Consider the following 25,773-nt stretch of genomic DNA (forward strand, 5'->3'; position numbering starts at 1 on the left):
GGAAGGGCTGTATGTTGCGTGCGCGCCTCCTCGGCGCCGAGAGGGCGGGGCTATGTGTTGCGTGCGCGCCCCCTCCGCGCCCAGAGGGTGGGCCTGTGTGTTGCGTGCGCGCCTCCTCGGCGCCCAGAGGGAAGAGCTGTGTTGTGTGTGCGCCCCCGCGCGGCGAAGGCTGAGCCGTGAGCAGTATGGGCTCTGCACTCCCTCCCCTCCAGCAAGTGTTGTAATTAACCGAAATATTGGTCTGGTCAGGGACAGGGCACCTAGGAACTACAACAATCACCTTCTCCTCCTCCCTCCACTGACTGATCTTCAGCGTTTCATGCTTTAATAGCAGATCCTACATTACTTTTTGTGCCTTAAAATAAACTGGTAAACTGTACCAAGAGGCTTGTGAGTGGCAACTTCAGAAAAACACACGTTTGTTTTTGCATACTCTTCGGCACATCTTTCGTGTGACTTACACATCTAGGTGACAAGATGTCACTGTGTATCCTGCACGTAAACAATTATCTATATTTATTCATTTTAACATTTTTGCTATGAATAGTGCAGCACAAGGCATTTCACATAAGTAGTTTAATGCATAAATAGCGAGCAACAATAAAATTATAGTTGTGCTGATATATATTTTCAATGTCATGTAAAGTACAAACATTTGCAGCATTTAAGTCAAATTGTGTTTTATTGCATAGTAAAAAGAGACCCCAAATATGTGGCACTGGCTGGTGGTATCCACCTTTAAGAGCTTTAAAGGCTTTAAGAGCCTTTCTATCCTCTCAGGAAGTTCAAATCTGGAATTCAGCCAACCCTCATTCTAGAGATAGTGGGAACTGCCGATGCTGGAGAATCTGAGATAACAAGGTGTAGAGCTGGATGAACACAGCAGGCCAAGCAGCATCAGAGGAGCAGCCCAGAGGAGCCCATCTCAGCTGTCATTCTAGATGGTCAACAACTATCTGTACTACTCAATAATGGTGTAGTTCACATGCCTTTAAAAAGCTGGCTCCATGAATTCAAGGTCATTTACCTTGATCTTGGAACATTATTAAGCTGGGCTTTAAATCCTTTTATTTCAAACAGCCAGATATTTGCAGCAACATGTTTTCACTCTTCAGACATAGTTTGGCATAAAAGTAGGGATATTGAGGATCATATCCTCAGAAGAACATTAAAAATATACACTATAGGCTCATGATCCCAGCTCAGATTTGTTTCAATGCATCCAGGCAGCTGTGGGAAATCAGAGGATTATGACTTTATGGGATATATGTATGACCCTGATGATCTCCAAAGCACAAATTATGTCATTTGCTGCTAAGGCTGAATCAATGCAGCATGTGCAGAAGTGCTGAGGTTGAAAATCAACAGCTTGAGCACATTCATAGCATTATGCTTATTGCATTCCAGGCTCAAAGGGGAGAACAAGCACATATAAAGGGCAGGATGCAAATACTGCAGAGGACTTCACAAAAAGGAAAAGAAGGCATGTTCAGCAGAAGGAAAGCAGTGTTCTCACTACAAGGAGCTGAATCATTGTGTACACAATTTTATGGCTAGAATATATCAGTTGAAAAGTTTATCCTACGATATACAATATCATCCAGATGAATAGCCAATGTCAATATGCACATATACAATAAAGAAAACCAATAGTTTAAAGATCAAGGGCAACGCATATGCAGAGAATGAAGAAAATAAACTTCTAATGCATGAGAAGATGTGTGTATTGGGTAACATGGGTAACTCAATACATACATGATAATACATGGATTTTTAAGAGAAAATGTATGGCATAGAAATGCAATCTGTACCAATGTGCCTCCCTGCTTATCATAGTCAGGTGACCTCAATCAAGAGACATTGGGTGGCATCTTACAGTCAGTTTCAATAAAGTCATCGTATGAGGCAGACTAACGTCATGAGACTTGAACAATATTGATTTCTGTAATATAGCTCCATAGTATGAGTTGGTAAATCCTCTCTTAGTATTTCATTAGCAATGTGACTACTGAAGTCAGTGTTATGTCATCATATACCTCATCATGTTATTAACATTTGTGTTTTCATTGTGTTACAGGCATCTCAAGACAAAGGCTTACTTGGACAGTCAGCCTACCCTTTGGCTACTTAATTTGCGGAATGTAAATGCTGGATAACTGTTTCTCACACCCCAAAGTTACACCATAAGTTTTTACATATGCAGTGCTACAATCAACTTACTTCATATGTCTGTTTACGTAGCTACTTTCACAATTTTTCTTAAAAGATCAGAATTCATGAGAAAATGTAAGTGAAGGTATCTGACATTTCTAATAGCTAAAAGGCATGGAGCAATCTCAATTTCTTGCATCTCTCACTCTGAGACTTTATAAAGCTCTAGTTAGGCCCCATTTAGAATACTGTGTCCAATTTTGGGCCCCACACCTCAGGATGGACATACCAGCCCTGGAGCGTGTCCAGCGGAGATTCACACGGATGATCCCTAGAATGGTAGGTTTAACGTACGATGAATGACTGAGGATTCTGGGAGTGTATTCATTAGAGTTTAGAAGGTTGAGGGGAGATCTAATAGAAACTTACAAGATAATGTATGGCTTGGAAAGGGTGGACGCTGGGAAGTTGTTTCCTTTTGGCAGGAAGACTAGGACCTGTGGGCACAGCCTTAGAATTAGAGGGGGTAAATTTAAAACGGAAATGAGGAGACATTTCTTCAGCCAGGGAGTGTTGGGCCTGTGGAATTCATTGCCACGGAGTGCAGTGGAGGCTGGGACATTAAATGTCTTCAAGGCAGAGATTGATAAATTCTTGATCTCACAAGGAATTAAGGGCTACAGGGAGAGTGCAGGGAAGTGGAGTTGAAATGCCCATCAGTCATGATTAAATGGTGGAATGGACTCGATGGGCCGAATGGCCTTACTTCCACTCCTTTGTCTTATGGTCTAACTTATGTTCCTCTGAACTTGCAGCACCACCACCCTTCGGTTCCAATCCTGACACTGTAAATGAACCCGCTAACAAATACAGCATTGCATTGTTAGCAAAGACATTTACCTCGCAGAAGCTTCACATCAATCAACAGTTCATCCTACTCTTCCACATCCCCTCATTACCGTTCATCAAGCCTTCATTCCAAGCTAGCATGCATTACATATTCACCACCAGAGATTTTATCTGCAGCTTTCAACTTCAGACTCCAATAACCTACTGCCCTTTTTCTGAAAATCCGCATATACGGTTGTTCTGGTAGATTCATGTTTTCAGTCTGGTCTGCCCCACAAATTTATTTCCTTTTTAATTCAACATTTTTTTCTCCTTCCGTCCAGTCTTTCCCAAACAACATACGTAATATTTACTATCCCATTCGAGACTTCAATAGCTTCTAATTTTCTGCCGGAAAACCAGCTTTTTGTTCACACAAGCAGCCAGATGAGATTTGTCTGAAACACTGCAGTAACAATTAAACTATGTACTGCAACACATGGACAGAGAACCATTACAACAATGACTCATTATTCAATTACGGAAAGAACAGTAAACAACCTCTTTGTTCTTCTTTTAAAAAATCATGTTCTTAAAATTTCCAGGGCTACTATGGGCTGCCAATGTACTATTAAACAGATTTCCACTGTACTGAATTTGTATTCTAAATACTGAGAACATCAATTGGCTTCATTTCTTTTGGGTATCTAACATATGAATTTGTTAAACTGTCATTGATGATCTGAAAATGTTCCCAAAAGAATAATATTTTCTTGAATAGTGTTTTTAAAACATTTCACTCCTTGCCATTCTTAAGAAGCAGAAGACAGACAATCCATAAGTAATACATGTTTTGTAAATACACACACAGCACAATGAAAGCCTAGTGCCGTACAAAAATTGTCACATTTATTTGGATATTTTGAGATATTTACAACAGTTCATTTTGATTCACGTAACAAGGCAAATTCAAGCTTATCTATGTCTAAAGTCACAAACTTTACATATTCAATTTTCACTCCATACCTGTTGCTATTGTGTTATATTGATTCATAAGCATTTTCTTCTCATTTATTCACTTGGCTGCAGTGTATGTGAATGTGTAATGGCTACACATGTATGTGAAAAACAGTACATTTTGAACTGCAATGGATGATACACAGAAGAGGAGGCAGCACTGACATCTTTGGAATACTATTATTCATCTAAAGTGCCTGAAAAAATTGGTACTGAGTTCAAATGTTGCAAAATCAAAGCATTCGCTTGAAAAATCCAGGTTCTGAACTTCAAAGAGACATGAAAACAAGAAAGAAGCAGCTCTGCTGCAGTTTAACTGCAAGCACACTGACGATAATAAAATCATGCAAAGTTGGTGGGTGGAAGTTGAAGTAGCCACATTTCTGAAAATATGTGCATATTCTCAGCATTATGAAGCACAGTAGCATCCAGCTGCACCCTCATGCAAAAACAAAGATTCAAAACAAGAGATATGCTTGATATGAAACAGCTTTGTGATGGTGGATAATTTGAAAAAGAAAGCTGAATGTATGGAAAAAGGTCACATCAATATAAACCAGGAGAATCACATCTAAAAATAAAACCACTTTAGAAAAAAATATATACATCATTATTATGCAGGATGAGGAAAATAAATATTCCATTTAACAGAACTTATGAAGATCTGCATCACTGTAGCTAGTGAACCTCACAAATGCTTTTCAAAAAAGGGAGAAAGCAAGACAAGTAAGAAGATGGTTAAAGAATAATTGGCATCACCAAATATGAAAACTGAGCCCTTAAAAATACTCATCAGAAATCCATAAAAGGGGGAAATATGGAATATAACAACATTAGGGCAAAACAGTTGTTTTGGCCTTACATTAATTCTTTTCCTGAACCTTCCTTTGTACGTATTTGCAGGAAAGCAGAACTGGGGTGTGGGAAGTGCAGTTAGTTGGAGGGATCTCTTCCAAAACATACAAATCCTTCATTAGTCTGCTAAAGAGCATGAGCAGAATTCAAAGGAAGGATATTTAGGTGGCAAAGGTCTATTGGCTGAGATTCTGTGAAGTAAACTTTTCCGTCGCTCTTGCTGTAGCCAGAAGAGCATCTCCACTTTGTCCCGCTGCATTTTCTCTATATATGGCCGGCCCTGTAATCAGAATTTTGAAGAAACATGATTTAAAGGGAGGTAGTAGAATGCACATCATGCACAAGAATTAGCACAGCACTGCAAAGCTGATGGAAAACTAAATGAAAATGTCAGTTGTTTTAAAAATTCCTTTAAAAAAATTTGTTTAACCGAACTATTAATTGGACTGTCTTACAATCAGCCTTACTGAATCCAACTGGACGAGCAACCCAAAGACCCAGATAATGCTCGGGGTCCTACATTTGCCTTCAGAAAAAAATTACAATTATAAGTTTAACTATGACGGTTAAACCAATATGGATTATCATTGTAGTTCATTAATGTCCTTTAAGGAAGGCAATGTTCCCTCACTTACTCTAGCCTTTTGAGGCTCCAGAAACACAGCAACGTGGTTGATTCTTAACTGCCCTCTGACATGAACTACCAAGCCACTCACTCTCAATTGCTAAACAGTCTCAAAAGGAATTATACTGGATAGATCAACTGGCAACAACCTAGGCACTGGAAACAATGATGGCAAACTCAGTCATGCAAAGACTTCATTACTGACATCTGGGGGCTAGTGCCAAAACTGGCAGAGCTGTGTCTTGGACACCTCAGGCAACACCTGATGTAGGTGGGGTGATCTGAGAATCCTCAAAATTGACTGTTGATCTGATTAAATCTCATGATATCAGGTGAAACATGGGCAATGAAACCTCCTGCTGACTACCATGTGCCGCTTGATACCTCAGCTGATGAATCAACACTCCGAGATAGTAAGAACTGCTGATGCTGGAGTCTGAGATAACACGGTGTGGAGCTGGAGGAATGCAGCGGGCCAGGCAGCATCAAAGGAGTAGGAAAGCTTACGTTTTGGGTCAGGACCCGTCTAATGGAAATGGGAGTCCCAACCCAAAACATCAGCTTTCCTGCTCCTCTGCTGCTGCCTGGCCTGCTGTGTTCCTCCAGCTCCATACTGTGTTGTCATTGAATAAGCACTCCTCCCTGCTAAAGCACTGAGGATAGCAACGGCACAGAATTTACTCTGGGTGGGGGTCTTCACTATCCACCAAGAGTGGCTCAGCAGTACCACTACTAACTGAATTGATCGGGACCTAAAGGGCGCAACTGCTTGGCTGGGTCCGTGGCAGATGGTGAGGGAATAATCTGTGTGCCACAGATGCATCTGTCCTTGACATCAATGGTAGGAGTGATCACCACAAAGACTTTGTGGAGGCGCAGTCCCATCTTTGCATTAAAGATACTCTCCACTGTCATGTATGCCACCACCCAACGTGCTAAATGGGACAGATTTCAAACATATCTAGCAACTCCGACCTGAATCTGTGAGGCATTGTAAGTCATCGGCTGCAACAAAACTATACAAACATAGAAAATACAAAGAACTGCAGGTGCTGGAACTTTGGAAATAAAAAGCCAGAAATTTCTGTAAAAGTTCAGCAGGTTTGGCAGCATCTGTGTTAAGAAAGCTGAGTTATCACTACAGGTCCAGTGACTCTCTGTCAAAACCTCAGAATGACAAACACAATCCACAACCTCATGGTTTAGCATATTTCCAACTTTGCCATGATCATCACGTCAAGGAATTAACTCTGATTCAATGACAAGTACAGGAGGTTATGTCAGGAGCTGCACTATAATGAGTCAAGTTGGTGAAGCTGTATAGTTCGGGTGAACTGGGAGTCCTCAAAACTTGCGTGCCAAACAACATAAGCAACAAAGACAAGAAATTCCACAGCCAATACATCAGATTTCAGCTATGTACTTTAGCCGCATACTATCATGAATGGTGTTGGGCAAGTAAACAGCTCATTAGAGGAGGAAACTCCACAATTATCTCCATTCTTAGGTAATGGGGGCGCCTAGAACATCAGTGCAAAAGATGAGGTTGAACCATTTGCAACAATTTTCAGCCAGATGTTTTAAGCAGTTAATTCATCTCAGCTTGTAAATGTTGGTGTGTTCACCAAGCTGGGAGGTTTGATAGTAAGCAGATGAAACGTCTCCTAAGTGACATCCTCAGTGCTGTGGCCCTTCCTGTGATGCACTGTTGTCTTGTGTCAGTTCAAAATTATATGTGGTCTGGTTTTTGCTGCTTCCGGTAGGTGCATATTCCGGCTATGTGTTCTACTGGTTGGTATATTAGGTCTTATTCAATGAGTCTGCAAATGAATGCCAAGCCTACAAGAATTCGCTGGATATCATCTGTTTGGCTTGTTCTATGATAGTAGTGTTGTCATAGTTAAAAAGTGTAGTGTGTGTGTGTGTGTGTGTGTGTATCTGTGCATCTGTGCGTATTGAAACCAAGGACAGCTGGTCGTGTCATTTAGTTGCTAGCTGATGTTCGTGGATGCGGGTTGCTAGTTGTCTGTCCATTTGTCCCACAAAGTGTTTTGTGCAGTCTCTGCACAGTATCTTATGAACTACATTTGTCCTCTCCTTGGTATCTATTGGGTCTTTAATCCTTGTTGTTATCGTGTGGCTGCCAGTTTGTGTGCTGTCATGATTCCTCGCAGTCTGAGCAGTCTGGCTGTCAGTTCTGGAGGGTTTTTTAATACTTTTTTTTATACACAGTCCAAAGATGTGCGGGCTAGGTGGATTGGCTATGCTAAATTGCCCGTAGTGTTCAGGGGTGTGTGGGTTATAAGGGGATGGGTCTGGGTGGGATGCTTCAAGTGGCGGTGTGGACTTGTTGGGCCGAAGGATCTGTTTCCACCCTGTAGGGAATCTAATTTAATCTACATGGTATGGTGGTTTTTGTTTTGGAGCGTGCTGGTTGTGTTGTCTGTTGGCTAGGCATCTGTGGATGAAGTTGCGTGGGTATCCATTCCTGGTAAAGACCTCATACAGATTTTCTTCTCTTCCTTCTGCAGATTGATTGTGCTGCAGTATGTAGCGGCCCTTTTGTCCAGGGTCCTCAAGCAGCTCCTCTTGTGTGAGTTGGGCTGGTCGCTGTGATAGTTTAAGACCTGGTCAGTATGTGTGGATTTCCCGTATACTTTTGTAGTGGTCACCATTCTCTTTTCTTCCCAACATCACGTCCAGGAATGGGAGTTTGTTGGTTTCCTCCACGCTTGTAAATTTGATCCCTGTGAGTATGATGTTGATGAGTTGATGGGTGTTCACAATTCCCATTCTTTTTAGGATTACAAAAGTGTCATCCACGTATCTGATCCAGAGCTTGGGTTGGATCCGTGGGAGGGCTGTTTGTTCCAGTCTTTGCATGACTGCCTCAGCTATCAGTCCAGAGATGGGTGAACCCATGGGAGTCTCGCTGATCAGCTTATGTCCTGCTATTGAATGTAATGTGGGTTCTTAAGCGTAGGTACAGTAGTTTGAGAGTGTAGTGTTTGTTGATCTGTTCTTCATTCTGTCAAACTGTTATGTTTGTCTAGTAGGTTGGCTTTGGTTTCTTTGGCTAGGTTTCTGTCGATTGATGTAAACAATGGTATTACATCAAACGCGACCATCACTACGACTTTGTCTATTTTTGTGTTCTTGATGTCCTGAAATTCTTGTTTTGATTGTATGGAGTGTCTTGAACTACTGATTAGATGTTTACTCTTGTTGTAGTTCCTTTGCTAATTTGTGAGATATGATTCCTGGTACAGCCACAATTGACTGAGGGGTATGTCAGGCTTGTATAGCTTAGGGAGCCTGTAGAATCTTGCAGTGTTGTTGCCTTCCGGTTTCATCTTTTGCAATTCTGTTTTTGTTATCTATCCTGTTTTGTGTAGGTTCCACAGTGTATTGGTTATTCTGTTTGTTAGCTGCCTAACAGTGGGGTCCTACTCTCTCCGTTAGTAGATGTGTGTATCTGCAAGTAGTTTTTCAGCATTTTGTGTGTAGTCCATTTTGTTCACTACCACAGTCATTCTGCCTTTATCAGCAGGAATGATGATGTTTTTGACCTTTCTGAGGTTCTTCAGGGCATTGCTTTCCTCTTCGTTAAGTGTATTTGTTTGTGTTCTCTTTGTCAGTATGGGTGCAATGGTGTGTCTGATCATTTGTTGTGTTTCATCATATAGTCTGTTGTTTCTGAGTGTGGATTCTAGTGCTGCCAGGAGGTCTGTTTTCTCAGCATCTCTGTGGTTGTATTTCAGTTCTTTGATTAATACTGTCTCTTTTATATGTGAGTCATCTGTTGGAGAGGTTTCTTATCCATTTGTCAGTCATGTTGTCTCCTCTGTCGTTGGTCAATTTGGTAATTTTTTTCTGTAATGCTGTTCCTTTTTGTGTGTTCTGTATTATTGTGATGGCCTTCTCAATTCTCATAGTTCACTCCCGATTGGTCGCTTTTGATATTAATGAATTTTGGCACGCAATTTCTTGTTTGTACTTGTGAACTCTTATGGGCATCTGCAGCCGTTCTGTCTGGCTGTTTCTCTAGCTTGTGGGTTATTAACTGGTTGTGTGTACCTTAAACATGGTGGTAATAGTTGTTTTTTTTGCAGCACTCATGTAGGAATCCCAGTTGCTCATATGTGGCACTTAGTCGGTTGGCACAGGATTCCTACTTCTTTGTTTGCTTTAGCATATCAAGCTGGCAAATGTTCGGGGTTTGAGTGAAGACTTGCAGCTCAGGTGCTGGTTGTAAACATTGTTGTATTCGCTGACCTGGGGGTTTGGTTATAATGAACAAAACAGACTACACAAAAAGCCAAAGAATTACTTGCAGATACAGACCCCTACCAACAGGTAGAGTAGGACTCCACACCACAGCTAACAAACAGAATAACCAATACACTACAGAACCCACACAAAACAGGATAGATAGCAAAAACAGAAACACAAAGGATGAAGCCGAAAGGCAACAACACTCCAAGATTCTACAGACTCCTTAAGGTATACATAAGACCATAAGACATAGGAGTGGAAGTAAGACCATTCGGCCCATCGCATCCATTCCACCATTTAATCATGACTGATGGGCATTTCAACTCCACTTCCCTGCACTCTCCCCATAGCCCTTAATTCCTTGTGCGATCAAGAATTTATCAATCTCTGCCTCGAAGACATTTAACGTCCCGGCGTCCACGGTACTCCGTGGCAATGAATTCCACAGGCCCAACACTCTCTACCTCAAGAAATGTCTCCTCATTTCCATTTTAAATTTACCCCCTCTAATTCGGGTCCTAATCTCCCCGCTAATTGAAACAACTTCCCAGTGTCCACCCTTTCTAAGCCATACATTATCTTGTAAGTTTCTATTAGATCTCCCCTCAACCTTCTAAACTCTAGTGAGTACAATCCCAGAATCCTCAGTCATTCATCGTACGTTAAACCTACCATTCCAGGGATCATCCGTGTGAATCTCCGCTGAACACGGTGCAGCACCAGTATGTCCTTCCTGAGGTGTGGGGCCCAAAACTGGAAACAGTATTCTAAACGGGGACTAACTAGAGGTTTATAAAGTCTCAGAAGCACATCACTGCTTTTATATTCCAACCATCTTGAGATAAACGACAACATTACATTCACTTTCTTAATCACGGACTCTACCTGAAGGTTAACCTTTAGAGAATCCCGGACCAACACTCCCAGATCCCTTTGTACTTCTGCTTTACGAATTTTCTCACCGTTTAGAAAATAGTCCATGTCTACATTTTTTTTCCTCGATGGAGATGGTTATTGCCTGGAACAGTGTGGCATCCATATTACTTGGCAACCCAAATCTGGATACTGTCTGGGTCTTTGGACATGGATTGCTTCAGTGTATCAGGGGTTGTGAATGATGCTGACCATTTTGCAGTCATCCAGAGATCATCCCATCTTCTGACCTTATGATAGAGGGAAGGTCTTTTCTGAAGAGCTGAAAATAGTCCGGCCTCAGGCACTACTTTGAGAAACTCCTGCAGAAATGTTCTAGAGCTGAGATGACTGCTCTCCAACAAACACAACTGTCTTTCTTTGTGCTAGATACGACTCCATCCAATGGAGAGAAAACCACCTATTCCCATTAACTATTGAAATATTTATATAAGAATTGCAGATAATATTATTTGTATACATTTTTATTTTGGTTAAGTATCTTAGTTAAACTGTATGTAAGTACTTTTTTCTTAGTAATTTTGTTTGGAATTAGGACTTATTTATTTTTCCTTGTAATTCATTCTCGAGATTTCACTGGTTATGCCAACATTTATTGCCCATCCTCAACTGTATTTGAGAAGTTGGTGGTAAGCTTTTCTCTTAAACTGCTACAGCCCATTTGGTGTATGTACACCCACAATGAAGTAGGGAGTGAGCTCCATGATTTTGAATCAGTGATAGGGAAAGAGTGGAAATATATTTCCGAGTCAGTACATTGAGTAGCCTGTGAAGGACCTTGCAGGTAGTCATGTTCCTTTATATCTGCTACCCTTGTCCTCCTAGATAATAGTGACCATAGGTTTGGAAAGTGCTGTTTAAGGATCTTTGGTGAATTAAATATTTTACACTCCCGTACTGTGCATCACTAGTGGAGGTGGTGAATGTTTGTGCTTTGAATATTTGGATGGTGTCAATCATCTTGAATGCTGTTGGTGGTGCACACATTAAGACAAATGGGGAATATTCCATTTCTGTGAGAGAAGAGGTGAGGATTCACTGCAGGATTCCTAGCCTCTGACCTGCTATTGTAACCAGATCATTTATGAGTGTTTTGAAATAGTTTGGGCATGATTTGAGACGCCATTGTGGCAGGTAGTACTTAAACACAGAAGCCCTAACCCAGAGGAAGGGAGACTACCACAGCGCCACAAAAGACCCTTTATATGGATAGTGCAGTTGAGTTTCCTGGCATTGATAGTGGGGTAATCAGTGATGTTAATGTCATTGAATGTCAAAGGGCAATGGATAGATTCTCTCCTGTTGGAAATGGTCATTGCTTGACATTAGAGTTAAGCATATTTTACTTGTCACTTGTTAGCCAAAGTTGGATATTGTCCAGGTCTTGCTGCATTTTGAATGCTTCCATTTCTGAGGAATAGCGAATGATGTTGAACATTGTACTATCATCAGTAAACATCCTCACTCTGATCTTACGATGGAAGAATGGTCATGGACCAAGCAACTGAAATGTTTAGGCTTATGGTACTACCTTGAGGAACTCCTGCAGCAATATCCTTAGTCTGAGCTGACTGACCTCCAATAACCACAGCAATCCTCTTCCGTCCCACGTATGATTCCAAACAAGGGAGAGTTTTCTGCCTGATTCCCATTTACTCTAGTTTGGCTAGGACTCCTGATACCACATGGAGTATTTCTGCCTTGATGTCAAGGGCAGTCACTCTCAACTCACCTCTGCTGTCAGTTCTTTTGTCTATGTTTGAACTAAGGCTGTACTAAGGTGAGGGGCCGAGAGTCCCTGGTAGAACCCAAACTCAACATGACTAATCAGCTTTTTGCTAAGCAGGTGCCACTTCATAGCATAGTTGATGACCCCTTCCATCACTTTATTGATGATAGAGAGTACACTGATAAGCCAATAGTTGACCAGGTGGTATCTGCTTTTTTTATGGCAGATCAAACCTGAGCCATTTTCCATATTGCCAGGTAGATGCCAAATTTGTTTTTGTATGCTTGGCCAGGCATGCAGCAAGTTTTGGAGCACTCCTTTCGCATTATTGACAGAATATTGCCAGTGTCCATAATTTTTACAGTGTCCAGTGACTTAGCCATTTCTTGATATAAGTGGAGTGAATCGAAATAGTTGAAGCATGTGAGTCACTTCAGTCCTTGAGGACCATAGGACTGCTGTCTAATGAGAGAGAGGTGACTGGTTGCGAGTTCAACCGGAGGGTCACCAAATCTCAGATGAGGGCAAAGTTGAAAAATCAGGACCTTCATGGTAACCTAAGCTGGTGTGCGAAGACAGACTTACACAGTTGGTGTCACTCTGCATGGCAAACCAGCTGTCCAGCCAATTGAGCTAACTGACTACCAACAATACCTGTGCTGCTGGAACCCTCTGACGTAAGCTGAGATGATCAGGGTTTGAGTAAAGATTTATAGCTCAGGTACTGGTTTTAGATGTTGGGGTGTTCGCCGAGCTGGGAGGTTTGATAGCAGACGTTTCCCCTTACTCGGTGACATCCTCAGCGCTGTGGCCCCTCCTGTGATGCACTGTTGTCTTGTGTCAGTTCAAAATTATGTATGGTCTGGTTTTTGCTGCTTCCGGTAGTTGCCTGTTCCGGCTATAGTTTCTAATGGTCGGTATATCGGGTCTAATTCACTGTGTTTGTTGATAGAGTCTGCAGATGATTGCCAAGCCTCCAAGAATTCCCTGGCTATCCTCTGTTTGGCTTGTTCTATGATACTAGTGTTGTCATAGTTGAAAGTGTGGTTTTCTTGTTTGTGCGTATTGAAACCAAGGACATCTGGTCGTGTCGTTTAGTTGCTAGCTGGTGTTCGTGGATGCGGGTTGCTAGGTCTGTGCCCGTTTGTCCCACTTGGTGTTTTGTGCAGTCTCTCTTATAAACTACATTTGTCCTCTCCTTGGTATCTGTTGGGTCTTTAATCCTTGTTGTTATCGTGTGGCTGCTGGTTTGTGCGCTGTCATGATTCCTCGCAGTCTGAGCAGTCTGGCTGTCAGTTCGGAGGGTTTTTTTAATATATGGTGTGGTGGTTTTTGTTTTGGGTTTTGTAGCGTGCTAGTTGTGTTGTCTGTTGGCTAAGCATCTGTGGATGAAGTTGCATGGGTTTCCATTCCTGGTAAAGACCTCATAGAGATATTCTTCTCTTCCTTCTGCAGATTGATTGTGCTGCAGCTTGACACCATTCAGAACAATGTAGCCAGTTTGATTGGCATCACATCCTCAATTATTCACTCCTTCCACGATCAACACATAGTAGCAGAAACGTGTACCATAACAGCATGAGATGAAGAATCAGAATAGGCCATTCAGTCCATCAAGTCCACTCCACCATTCAATGAGATCATTGCAAATCTGACAGTCTGCAATTCAATTTTCCAGCTTTTTCCCCGATAACCCTCGATTCCCTTACTGATTTAAAATCTGTGTATCTCAGCCTTGGACATACTTAACTCAGCCTCTACATTTCTCTGTGGTAAAGAATTCCAAAATTCAATACCCTCTGAGAGAGTCCTCCACATCTCTGCCCTAAATTGGCAATCCCTCATTCTGAGATTACGCCCTCTGGTCCCAAACTCTCCCATAAGGGAATATAACATCTCTGCATTCGACATGTCAAGTCCCCTACGAATCTGGTATGTTAAACTAAACTATTGTCACCTCTATTTCTTCTTATTTCCAATGAATGCAGGCTCAACCTACCTACCAATCTACTCAACTTCTCATTATAAGACAGTCCCTGTATACCTAGGATCAGGCTAGACAACTGTCTTTGGACTACTTTCAATGCCAGTATATCTTTTGTTCAAAAAGTGGCTGCTACAGTTCACAGTATTCCAGCAGTGCCTTGTACTGTTATAGCAAAACCTCCTTATTTCTGTACTCCATTCTCTTTGAAATAAAGGCCAATATTCATTTGCTTTCTCTTTCACCTACCAATCTTGTAAGTTAGCTTTTTGTGATTTATGTACATGGACTCCCAAATCCTTTGGCGCAGTAGCTTTCTGCAATCATTCTCCATTTAAGTAATATTTAACTTCTTTATTCTTCCTCACAAAGTGCATAACTTAATTTTCTCACATGGCATTCCATTTGTCAGATCCCTGCCTACCTCACTTAACCTGTCTATATTCTTTTGCAGACTGTGTCATCGTTGTTTACGCCTTCCCATCCAGTTTCATGTCATTCACAAACTTAGCTGTGGTACATTCACCTCCCTTATCCAAGCTATTAATACATATTACAGACAACCAAAGTCCAAGCACTGATCCATCACACTCAATTACTTAGAGGTTGCCATCTTGAAAATGCCCCCTTTATCCCAACTCTCTGTTTTCTGTTAGTTAGCCAATCCTCTATTCATGCTCATAAACTACCTCCAAACACCATGGTTTCCTATTAAGTAATCTAACATGTGCAGCTTTATTAAACGTTTTCTGGAAATCCAGATATATTACACCAACTTCTTCCCCTTCAACTATCTTGCTTTCTACCTTCTCAAACAATTCTAATAAATTTGTGAGGTATGATTTCCCCTTCACAAAGCCACGCTGACTCTGCTTGATCATAGTGTGTATTTCTAAAATCTCTGCTATTACATCCTTTATAATAGATTCTAGTATTCTTCCAAGGACAGATCTATAGTTACTTGTTCTTGTCTCCTTACCTTTTGCAATATAGGTATCACATTGGAAGTTTCCAATCCTCCAAGACTTTTTGAGAATCAAGATTCTTGGAAGATTACCCCAATTTATCCACTACCATTACAGCTACTTCCTTTCATATCCTCGGATGTATCCCAACAGGTGTAAGGGACTTGTATGTCTTTAGATCCATTCCCGAAGCACAATTTTTTTGCACTGAGTAATTGTATTTATTTCCTCTTCCTTCTTTCCCCTTGATGATTTACTGTTTTTAAATGCTATTAGTGTCTTCTATATAAAGACTAATGAAAAGTATTTATTCAACTCCTCTGCCACTTCATGGTTTCCCTTTATTATTTCTCTTACCTCATTCACTAAGGGGCATTCACTTTGGCCTCTCTCTTCCTCTACATATATTGAAAGAATCTTTTGCTATTCATCTTGATATTACTTGCAAATTTACTGTCAAATTTTATATTGTTCCTCTTTGTTTTATTTTTGGTCATTTTTTTGTTTTTGAAACTGCCCCAATCATCTGGCTTACCAATAACATTTGCCACATTGCCTCAAATTGAAAGAAAAAATATTCAATCTTTATCATACTCTACCATGTTACGGTCACTGCTTTCTAGGCTTATTTTACTGTGACATCATTCATTAAACCTAGTTCATAACACACCACCAGATTCAAAATAACTGAGTCAAAATCTTGGAACTCACTCCCTAATAATGTTGTGGGCGATTGTTGTACCCAAACAAAAAAGACCGCAGTGTTTCAAGAAGGCACTTCACTTCTACCTTCCCAAAAGCCACATCGCATGAATAAAAAAAAAGTCAGTGAAACTATGGAAATTCCAAGCAGAAAATCACATTATGGACAACAAAGGTTTTATTGCTATCATAAATTGGTGTTTCTACCTTGAAGGTAACCACATCCTCAAAATTGTTTTTGATTTTCTTTAGGATTGTTGACAATTGAGTTTCAATTTGTGCCATGTCAGAATAAAGCTTATCCCTCTCTTTGGACTCCCTTAGTCTTGCGATCGAAGTACCCCAGTATCCTGTAACAAACAAAAACAGAAATGATACAGCATTACCAGCAAATTATTCTTGAACGGTTGAACTTATTTTTGTCCAAAAAAAGGCCCTGTTAGTGAGTTTTGAGAAGATTTGTAGCTCAGGTTGAGGTTCTGGATGTGAGTTTGCTCGCTGAGCTGGAAGGTTAGTTTTCAGACGTTTCGTCACCATTCTAGGTAACATCATCAGTGAGCCTCCGACGAAGTGCTGGTGTTATGTCCCGCTTTCTATCTATCTAGTTAGGTTTCCTTGGGTTGGTGATGTCATTTCCTGTTCTTTTTCTCAGGGGATGGTAGATTGGCTCCAAATCAATGTGTTTGTTGATGGAGTTTCGGTTGGAATGCCATGCTTCTAGGAATTCTTGTGCATGTCTCTGATGGATGTGTTGTCCCAATCAAAGTGGTGTCCTTCGTTATCTGTATGTAAGGATACGAGTGATAGTGGGTCATGTCATTTTGTGGCTAGTTGATGTTCATGTATCCTGGTGGCTAGCTTCCTGCCAGTTTGTCCAATGTAGTGTTTGTCACAGTTCTTGCAAGGTATTTTGTAGATGACGTTCGTTTTATTTGTTGTCTGTATAGGGTCTTTTAACTTCATTAGCTGCTGTTTTAGTGTATTGGTGGGTTTGTGGGCTACCCTGATGCCAAGGGGTCCGAGTAGTCTGGCGGTCATTTCAGAAATGTCTTTGATGTAGGGGAGAGTGGTTATGGTTTCTGAGCCCGTTTTGTCTGTTTGTTTGGGTTTGTTGCTGAGAAATCGGCGGACTGTGTTCATTGGGTACCCATTCTTTTTGAATACGCTGTGTAGGTGATTTTCCTCTGCTCTGCGTAGTTCCTCTGTGCTGCAGTGTGTGGTGGCTCGTTGGAATAATGTTCTAATGCAGCTTCGTTTGTGGGTGTTGGGACGGTTGCTCCTGTAGTTCAGTATTTGGTCCGTATGTGTTGTTTTCCTGTAGACGCTGGTTTGAAGTTCCCCATTGGCTGTTCGCTCTACTGTGACATCTAGGAATGGCAGTTTGTTGTTGTTTTCCTCCTCTTTTGTGACAACAAACTGCCATTCCTACCAAAAAAACCACATGAGTTTTTTTTATATTAATAACTAATCAATACCCAAAATCAGTTTCTCTTAACAGTTTTAACTATTGGGTATTTAACATCTACTAACATAACTTATTAGATTCAAATGCCACTAACATTTTGAGTCCACACATGCACAGATTAATGTGGATATCCAGATACAATCACTAATTCTAAAGTCCTCCAACAGGTGTTGAGGACCCCAAGTGTGCAATCCCTAAGAAATCAGCGAATTTATGAAAACATCCACTTTTACGCTGTTTGTTTCATTATAAAAACAATTGAAAAGTTACACCTTATTGAGTGCAGTTTAACTAGGTTTTTACCAGTGTGCCAAGGTTGTGATCAGTGCAAAACAACCTAACCGTCCCAGAAAAGCTGACTTTATATTTCTGCGATGTCAAATTTCTTCATTATGATAAAGAAAATTCCACATTGGTTAAAACAAAATTTATAACATTTGTTTAGGATGATTAACCAGTGTTAATCTAACCATTCTCATATATTTAGCTATCTCAAAACTTCTGAGAAACTCAGAAGCAACTTTTATGGATTAATTGCCAAGTAGAATGTTGGTGATTACAATCCTCAATTTGAAGACATTGCGCTTATACAGTTAAAGCACTGTTGGGGGGGGACTTTGTTATTGGAAGTCCATTTGATTATGAATGATTCAGAGGATTGACTGCAGGAGATTTTGTTTAAAAGGACACTGAAAATTTCACCCTGGTCGGGTAGGGAGAAGAAGTGGAAAGAGGTTGGACTCTAAACACAAGACTATATTCTGCCAATGTTGTAGTATTTCTTAATGTGTAATGGGAGTTTTCAGTTTTGTTGAGAAATTAGTGGGAAATGCCTTCTCTGTAGTTTAGTGTAATAGCTGTCCACTAAGTAATATATAGCCCATGTTGATTTTAGTTTGTTTGTAACATTAAAAGCCTTAAAATGTGAAATCTTATTGTGCAATTCATTATGTTGATCACTAGGAAGTTGTTTCTCCTTTTAAGAATTCTCTACCAGGATTTTAACAGTACAAATACATACTTTGCTACAGTAGTAAAATATTCATGTTTCGACGCTTAATGACAATTAATGACAAGATAATGTATGGTTTAGAAGGGGTGGACACTAGGAAGTTGTTTCTGTTAGGCGGGGAGACTAGGACCCGTGGGCACAGCCTTAAAATTAGAGGGGGTAAATTTAAAATGGAAATCAGATGACATTTCTTCAGCCAGAGAGTGGTGGGCTTGTGGAATTCATTGCCGCAGAGTGCAGCGAAGGCCGGGATGTTGGATGCCTTCAAGGCAGAGATCGACAAATTCTTGATCTCAAAAGGAATCAAGGGTGACGGGGGGGAGTGCAGGGAAGTGGTTTTGAAATGCCCACCAGCCATGATTTAAATGGCGGAGTGGACTTGATGGGCCGAACGGCCTTACTTCCACTCCTATGTCTTATGGTCTTATGGACAATAATCCTGATGTTAAATGGAAGTAGAATATACTGCATTTCTTTTAGTTGAGCAATCAAAACAACTAATAACACACTAAGAAAAAATGCTCATGCTTAATCATGTCCAAATTAAGTTTTTTCATATTTAATATTTAATTTGAAATTATTCATAAAGATAGACAATCAAACTACGACTGAATTCTTTTGCAAAATCCCGCAATGCATATAAATTTCCTTAGTAACATCTAATGTGGTCAGAAAAAAAAACAAGTAACTATTGGCAAATCATACTTACCTGACGCCATTGAAAACTGTAGAACATTTAGAAATTTCAAAATACTGGATAAGCAATCTTACTGAATCCTGGACTGTCATGAACACAGCATCGTTCACAAAGCTGTGCAAATCCAATAGGAAACTTGTTCATCATCAGATAGAACAAATCCTGCTTCTGCAGATAAGGCTTGTCATCATTTGGCCCATTCAAAAGCCTACCTTTCACAAAAAATCGATTAGGGTTTGATGCAAATCTCTCAAATTGTTCAAGTTTACTCAAAATGCACTCTCTTTCTTTAATCAGTTCCACGGCAGCTTCCCAGGCCTCCAGAACCTAAAACAAAAGAAGGAAATGTACACAGTTCTCACTATCACATCAAATATATCGAATTCACATATGACCAACACAATGAATAACAGGCAATGAGTGTGACAGTAGTTGGCTTCATTCTTTTTCAGAAAATAATGTATTTTAGATCACCACCGTCCTTGCAGATACCTTAAAACATGCCCAACTCTTGCCATTTCCTACCACGAATTTAATTCTCTAATCTCACAGAAGGCACTTGTAGAATGCTCCTCTGCAGCCTTCCAAGATTTAATAAGAATTAATTGGGTTATCTCTGAGCTAAATATGCTTGTTCAGCAAAGTAGCAGTGATTTACAGAACTTAGATGAGGTTGCATGAAACAGTATTTAATTAGTGAATTTAGTGATTGTACTGTATGGTGTTAAATTATAATATATACATAGTCACTATGGCAGTTTCCATAGTGATAGGATACATGCTAAAAGCATTGAGGGCATACTAATTAGTTTTGGCACTTAGCACAAAAGGAAGGGCTTTGTCAAAGACATTCAACTTCCAGTGTTGAATGTGCAAATACACTAATAAAAATATTTGTCTGTGGCCAAAAAAAAATCACAATTTAAAATTCTGGATTACACAGTTCAGATGTAAATCAGGTCACCACTCGATATTTTCCACAGCTTTTTACGTGGAACTGAAAGACGATGATGATGAGATTTAGAAGCATTCGATATTAAATAGCAAAAGTCTTCTTGACAATGCATACCAAGTTCTAGTATCAGCTTTAGGTCAGGTTTGGTTTGAATGAGAGGAAGAACTGCAACACTGAGGTCAACAAAGTCTGGACAAAATATGAAGTACAGAGTTTTTTGAGCACAGGACTGAAGTGAAATTTGGGAAATTGTTTCAAGACAAACGTTACAGCCTCTAAAGGAACAATGGTGTAATGACAGATTAAAGATGGCCTGAAGATCATGTAACAGGACAACAGGGATTCTATATTACACTGGCATCAAATCTTTACAGCTTGAAGCGAAATTATGGATAAATTAGGTCAAGAGAGGCCTGGATTTTCAGATGGCCAGTCGGTAGGACCTTAAGACTTTTGATTAGAGGAGTTTGTGGCTACTGGACCAGATGTGCTGAGTCCAGAGATTGGTTTACCTTCCTCAGCCAGAACTACTACATGCCTAATGTGCCTGATGTTGGCTACTAAGTTTCGAGCTGGAAAGCGTAATGACATCCAGACTTTTCCAAAAGGAGACTTTTCAGGTGTTTGTATGTGACTTCTCTTCTGGCTGGATGCGTCTTTGAACAACCCTGTCTCCTTGACAGCAAGGAGCATCTGGTGTGAGGTCAGGTGCCTCATTCCCCTGACAGCTTGCTATTGGTGCAGAGCAATGGAGTGTAGTCTGTATACGTAACCAGCAGTCAAAAGCATGCTTGGCCTGCCTCTCTATGGCAGCCACCAAGCTGTTCACAGAGGAAGCACAGTACACACAGTGTAGGTAACTTCTCCAATATTCAAATTAGCTTGCCCATTGCCTTTGACAAACCTGCCTGCTCCTGTGCTTGTTTGTGTGTTTTAATGAAGTTGTTAATTGCTCAGACCATGGAGTCCTCACCTACCTGAGGCTGAGCAGGTGCCTGGTCTCCAGCAATTCTCAGAATATGCTCTTGACTCTAAGCAAGGTAAAATGGGAGGAAGGGAACATGTGACTGGAGGAGTAGCCAGGGCAGCAGGTAGAGAACCTGTGATTGGAGAAGCTATTTTGGAGTCAGTCCTATAACAAGGAGAGTTTACTCAGGTCAAAGCAAATCTAGAGGAGCTGTCACTTAGCCTGCTTGAGCAAAGTGACTGCCTAATGGGGCTGTGCCCTGAGTTTGAGTTGGGAAGTTGGAGTGGAGGGTGTGAAGTGTGGCAGGATTGAGCCATTCTACTGGTGGGGGAGATCCAGTACCAACATGAAGAGAAACCTCTCACCCTTCCTCAGCTCCATCTTGGCCAGCTTTTCGATCTGTCTCAAGGTAGAAACAGAATACAGGAAGACTGATGATTCCTTCTCTGTATGCTGGAGGAGACTGGCCAAGGCTGGGAGTCTGTAGCTACTCACTGAGTTTTTACCCCCAAATAATGGTCACAAACTTAAAGCTCATCACATATGAGATGGTAATGGTGGTGGTTCGGAGCTGTGATAGAGCTGGAAAGAACAAAAACAAAGTTGCTGGAAAAGCTCAGCAGGTCTGGCAGCATCTGTGGAGGAGAAAACAGAGTTAGCATTTCGGGTCTGGTGACCCTTCCTCAGAACTGTAGAGCTGGAAAGAATTGGCACAGAGGATGCTAGCCTGGTTTTGGAGAAATTTTCTATAAACTGCAGAGTTAAAAGAAAGATGTGAGAACCAACCACTTTCCAGGTATTTTATCTGAAAAACTGTATTTTATCTCTATTATTTGATGCTGGAGGTTTAGAAATTTATGGTTTAGCATATAGGCCAGTATCATAAGGAAAATAATATTTTAATATGGTTGGAAACAAAATATTGATCAGCTACAATATTATCAAGCAACTTATAGTTGTAAAAGTTCAAGACAATCAATATTAATGTAGCAGAACAGAAATTTTGTGCTAATAAAATTTCACAGATAGTTAAATAATACAGTACCTCATCAGCAAAATACCTTACATTATATTGTGAACAAAATGTCAATTCAAGAACTTTGGATACACAAAATATCTTTGCTTTTCAAAATAGTGAGGAAGCAAACTAGGGTGGAATAATCAAATTTTAAACAGCTGAATTCCATAGCACATTTTGTGTTTGTTACATTTTAGTATAAGAAATCACTGGAGTCTACAATTAAGGACACAGTGAACATTTTCAATGTGTTAAGAAAAAAATTGTAACTGATGGATAATGCCTGACAAACCTCAACACATTTTTAACAAATAAGTAAGTATCCAGGAAAATGTCTATCAATGTAAGTTATATAAACTTTCAGAAGGCATCCGATAAGATTCTCATAAGATACTGTTTGCTAAAGTTAAAGCTTGTGAAATTGAAGGCAAAATATTGACCTAGTTAGCAAGTTATCGGTGGTAAGAGACAGAGTAGTAATGAACAAGTGCTATATATGGATGGATATGGTCAGCAAGGTTCTCTACTGGGGCTTCAATATATACAATGAAAATGAAAAATGAACCCTCAAGAAAATCTCAATGAACTCGACTAAAAAAAAAACTTTTTTTGGCAGCCAGAATGTGTCAATTTGGTTTCCCTGCTCCAGTCTTACGTTTGTACAAATGGCTGAGTTGCCGAGGCATAAGCTGACTAAACATGGTTCTTTTAATCAACTTTCTGAGAAAATCTCAGAAGATTTTATGGTGTCTTTCAGGATCACAGGTGAGGCTGGATTTGGCTGAAAAATCATGCCATGATCATGATCAATTTGCAAAAGTTGCAATTGCCTATAATCGTCAGATAAACTCAGAATAAAGATGATGATGGATAGCGTAGATGGGACAGGGCAGCTGGTGGAAAAATCAGGCCAAATCACCAGTGGAACTGTTGATCACAAGGAAAGAATTAGTAAGTAATGTGAGAAAGGCAGCCCAGCACATTAAGGCACATAAAGTGCTAAGAATGGAGCTGTGGATACAGTAGAAATACTGGATGAAGCTGCTCTATTGGAGGCAGGGAGTAGACACATGACCACAGACTGGCAAGACAAAAGAGGTCATAGATGTCCAAAAGCAAGCCTCAGGAAACTGGTAAAGTTGCAAAAGATTAGAAATGATAATTGTCAAAGTAATATTTAGCTCTAAGTACTAACCGGCATACTTGAGGCCAAAAAATTTTAAACTGCTCCACAGCAACATTTCAGAGATAGTAGGAACTGCAGATGCTGGAGAATCTGAGATAACAAGGTGTAGAGCTGGATGAACACAGCAAGCCAAGTAGCATCAGAGGAGCAGAAAGGCTGACGTTTCGGACCCTTCTCTGAAGGAAGGTCTAGGCCCGAAACATCAGCCTTCCTGCTTCTCTGAGGCTGCATGGCCTGCTGTGTTCATCCAGCTCTACACCTTGTTACCACAGCAACATTTGGTGGTTAATTCTTGTAACTGCATTTGGAAGTGTTTATTAAAACACAAAACAGCAGTTATTACATTTCACCTGTGTTTCTGGCAGGCAGGTTATGATACACTGAATGGTGAATATACTAGTTAGAGCACAACCTACAGGTATTATAGATAGAAGCAGTCTCTAATACGGTGTGATTCTACATTGTATTGAAAAGATTAATGACATCCACGTGTGCATGCACACAATGTAAATATAAAATAAATAATTAGCACTCTACAGTTATTTCAATAGCAAAACCTATATTTTGAGGTGAATAAATCGCAATTCAGATAACATTAATAACTGGCATTTTTGTAGCAACTGTATATAAATCTCTTTCTTTAAATATGCTGTTATCAACTCTCACCTTAAAAGAACCCCTCAACTTCACAGTCCTTCCAAACTTCACTTCCCTTACTCTGCAGAATTGCTGAATGTGCTGTTGCTGCCCAAATCTTATGCTTATATTTCCTGAGTTTCTACATCTGAATTCACCTCATCAGATTTCCAGCTGTGCCACAATACCAAAATGGCTCTTACCAAGAACATAAGTAATTTCAAGTAAAACTGTGACAAAGGTAAACGTTCCCTGCTTATCCTTCTGACCCGTTTGCAGTCTTTGACATATTAATGACACCAGCCTCCACCAACATTCTGTCACTGCTATCCAGCTGAATGGAACCTGTCTCATCAAGTTCCAATCATATCTAATTGTATCCAGGGTTTCCATTGCAATGATTTATCATCCTGCTCCCACACCATCACTTCTGCAGTTGCCCCCTTGATACGCTGCTATTTCTCAACCAAAAGAACACAGCATTAGTCTCATGCATATGTTGATGAAACCTAGCTCAATCTCACCATTATTTCTGAAAGCACTTCCACTGTTACTAAATGATCAATACTGACAATCTCTTAATTTTAAAACTGTCATCCTTGTTTCCAAATCTCTTCTTGGTTTTGTCCTTTCTTATCTCTGTAATTCCCTCGAGTCCCACAACCCTCCAAGATATCTGAACCTCTTCAGCATCCTCAATTTTATTTTTGTTCCATTATTGCTGGACATGGTTCAGTTGCCAAGTCCCCAAACTCTGGAATTCACTTTCCATATCACTCCACCTCGTTATTTTGCTTTGATCTTTTCAGACATCCTTAAAATCTATCCGTACAACCAAGGTCTTTTCCATCTGGCCTGTAGTTTAGTGTCATAATTTGTTTTACAGTGCCACTCTGAAATATCTTGATGTTTTATTAAATACATAATATATAGTTGTCATACAATTAAAAATGTCAAGGCACTGAACAAAGTCTCAATAGCCCAAAGTTTTGGACGCATTGAGACGCACTGCAATTTGGTTAAGTATTGAATTGGATCCAGTTTTCAATAAAAGTCTAAAAAGGTGCAAAAATTTGTTACCAAAACCCAGAATTCTCGGTTGCAATCAGATTACTTCATCCTATGTTGTACCAAAACTTTGAGGTGAAAATCTCCAACAAATTATTCACATTATCGTATTACGGTTTGGGGAGCCTAGAGTAAACCTGTGATGATATCACAGAGTTGTTCCTCACTGGGCATTAATATAGTGAGTGGAGTTACAGAGGAGCAAGAGAAAAACACATGGAGAGCTAGGCTGAAGACTGAAACCTAGCCATGAGTATGGTAGAAACATGGAGAGAGAAGCTCATGGAACAGACTGACAAGCACAGGTCATTGAATTTATGCAATAGTCTTATAATAATGTCAGAAAGATTAGAGCCAGGTATATGTCTGAATATCATTTATTGTAGCATTTAATTTTGGTCTGTAATAAATAGTACTGTAACAAATTACAAACCTGAAGACAATTCTTGACCTTGCCTTTTCCTCGACCACATTAAACCACACAACAAAACACACAAATCTAGGACATTACGTGTGTCGGTCTTTTTCAGGGGATACAGAGCTTTGCAAATTAGCAATAGGAAGTTTCAGCAGATGTACCTTAGAAGTGACAAGTGATGTTTCACTATACAACTATCAAAAGCTTGCTAACGTGCAAATTTCCTTCAAAAAAAAGTATGTATACTATATTTATGGTAAAAGATGCTGTACCAACTTAAACCTATT

At 40.2% G+C, this 25,773-nt stretch overlaps 1 protein-coding gene across 2 annotated transcripts in view; it reads right to left on the reverse strand.

The window, feature by feature from the left end:
* Positions 1-3,897: 3,897 nt before the first annotated feature.
* Positions 3,898-25,773, reverse strand: part of ccdc87 (coiled-coil domain containing 87) — a 77,519-nt gene continuing 55,643 nt past the window's right edge. For both annotated transcript variants that reach the window (XM_059654640.1, XM_059654642.1), the window contains 3 exons: positions 19,451-19,565; positions 16,272-16,414; positions 3,898-5,131 (listed from right to left, as the gene is read on the reverse strand). The gene's annotated coding sequence lies outside the window, so the exon portion shown is untranslated. The remainder of the gene's footprint in view (positions 5,132-16,271; positions 16,415-19,450; positions 19,566-25,773) is intronic.

The sequence above is a fragment of the Stegostoma tigrinum genome, chromosome 25, assembly GCF_030684315.1.
Source record: "Stegostoma tigrinum isolate sSteTig4 chromosome 25, sSteTig4.hap1, whole genome shotgun sequence".
Lineage (NCBI taxonomy): Eukaryota > Metazoa > Chordata > Chondrichthyes > Orectolobiformes > Stegostomatidae > Stegostoma > Stegostoma tigrinum.